We start from the raw sequence: 2,402 nt of genomic DNA on the forward strand, positions 1-2,402 counted from the left end.
CTCTTGGCAATTACCGTCCATCTAAAGACCTTTAAAAAGCTGTAACAAGAAACAGAATTCAAACTGTCCAAAATAATATTTTCTAAAAATAGTCTGGGGAGCAGCATATCATTTTAAATATGACTATAATGCTAAAAGAATTTTCTTGTTCCAAACAGTGAAATATGATCCTTCTTGATAACTCATAAATGATTTATGCTACAGAGTTGAGTTTCACAATGGTTCTTGTTACTGTGGTTCTAATGAGTGTGGTGACTACAGGTCCCAACCATCTGTATCACAACTTGGTGTACAGCTAAAGAGAAAATAAATAGTTGTACACTAAGAAATGTAGTCTTATCAACTACAAATACATTTAGTAGAGGGATATTATATACACAGCTGTTTTATCCTAATTAAAAGTGATGCTTGAATTTCTTGTAAATATTTATTACCATTGACAGTGCAACAGCCCAAGCAAATCTAGGGAGCTAAATAAAAGTTATGCTTTAAGAAAATATTGTAGTAATTTGACTTAGTCCAATTTCCCCTGAAAAATGTATAAATAGCAAATGAGAGCAGCAAACTCTCTGCTGTCATTACATTCTTGCAGCTTAAAATGAGGGCATCACCTAAAAAGATACAGGGCTATGTTTTCATTTAATTTTTTAAAAAAAGCACTCAAAACATGGATGTAGGTAACATGGAGTCTAAATGAAATCCATGATTGTATATAATTTGAAGTGCTAGGAGAGTTTTATTAGAGTGGAAAAGAGGGGTGAAAAATTAAATGGAGAGGGTAAAGAAACATGTCACATGTCTGCAGGAACAACTCTGTAATCTTGGGAAGGAAAGGATTAGGGCTTGCATTTAAATGTCTCTAAAGGTCTGTTTCCACCAACAAATTTTACTGTATTTAACTATAAAGGCCTGAAATTTCTAAACTAAAAGCCCTTAATAGTTACCAGAACATTGAGCAGGACTGAGCAGTGCTCAGCATCGTGATAAAGATCACAATTCAGCTGAATACAGGGAGATTGGGTCCATACATTCCATCCAGCCACAGGCAGCAACGGGGAAATTGAGATTCTGCAATCCTACCAAAACACGGTCAGTTCATCTAGCACAGGAAAGCCATAGAGCAATGAGGTTTGGTTGTGTTTTTCACAGCTTTTCTATGTCTCTTGGCAGGGTTTTGCTGTGAACTGCCCTCAGTCACTATGAACTGCACTAATGGTTGTCAACAGTGGGAACACAACCTGCAATTGGAGGCCTTTTCGAACATTCTGTTTAGGGAATGCTTTGGTTTGGAAAGGACCTTAAAGACCATCCAGTTCCAACCTCCTGTCATGAGCAGGGACATCTTCCACTACGCCAGGTTGCTTCAAGCCCTGTCCAATCTGGTCTGGGACACTTCCAGGGATGGGGCAGCCACAGCTTCTGTGGGCAACCTGTGCCAAGGCCTCACCACCCTCACAATAAAGAATTTCTTCATAATTTCCAATCTACTCTCAGTTTAAAGCCATTAACATATGTCTGTTTGCTGCAATTACTGTTAAAGATGGAAACTATCTAGGCAACCTTGCTAAGCACCCACTTCACCTTTCCCAGTCCTCATCTCTGTATTCAATTCCTTCTTCACATCCTCAGAGCTACCGTGCACTCCTGGTCCTCCCCTTGAAGCACTCCCGGCACCCACTCCACCTCAGAAATCCCCAGCCACAAAGTTTAACCCTGTCTTGCTGGAATCAGCCATTCCTCCCAGAATCACCCCCCTCCCATCGCAGCCTCCTTGAGCCTCCTCCTCCCCTCCTTGAGACAAAAGAGAGATTTGTCTAAAAGCTTCTCCTCTCAATTTGCTCCCCGCAGGCTGATGGGGGAGTCGCTTCATGAACACACTCCCATGTCTTTTGTCCACAGGCCAGCCTTCATCAAAGGGGGCTGAAACCCGTGGGATTATTAAACCCATTATGAGTTCATTACTGGTAATCCGCTGCTGATTTTGCCAGCGGTTGTGCTTCCAACGGGAAATCCTGCGGGGCTCCGATTCAGGCGAGTGTGAGTCCCTCAGGAGCAGAGGACAGAGTCACAGACTGTGCCAGGTTGGATATCAGGAGGGATTTCTTCACATAAAGGGTGATTAGACATTGGAACGGGCTGCCCAGGGAGGGGATGGAATCGTTAGGGAACGACGGGACATGGCACTCAGTGCCATGCTCTGGTTGATACGGTGGTGTTGGACTCGATGATCCCAGAGATCTTTTCCAACCCAAATGATTCTGTGATCCAGGGAGACGAGGCTGATCCCGCCAGCGCCTCGGGACCCACTGTGCGCTCCATCGTCCTCAGGTGGGCTGAGAGCTGCCGCCGCCACCGCACCGGGAGCGGGATCCGGACTGGAATCGGAACAAGACCGGGATGGG

Source organism: Fringilla coelebs (genome assembly GCF_963513975.1).
Source record: "Fringilla coelebs genome assembly, chromosome: 6".
Lineage (NCBI taxonomy): Eukaryota > Metazoa > Chordata > Aves > Passeriformes > Fringillidae > Fringilla > Fringilla coelebs.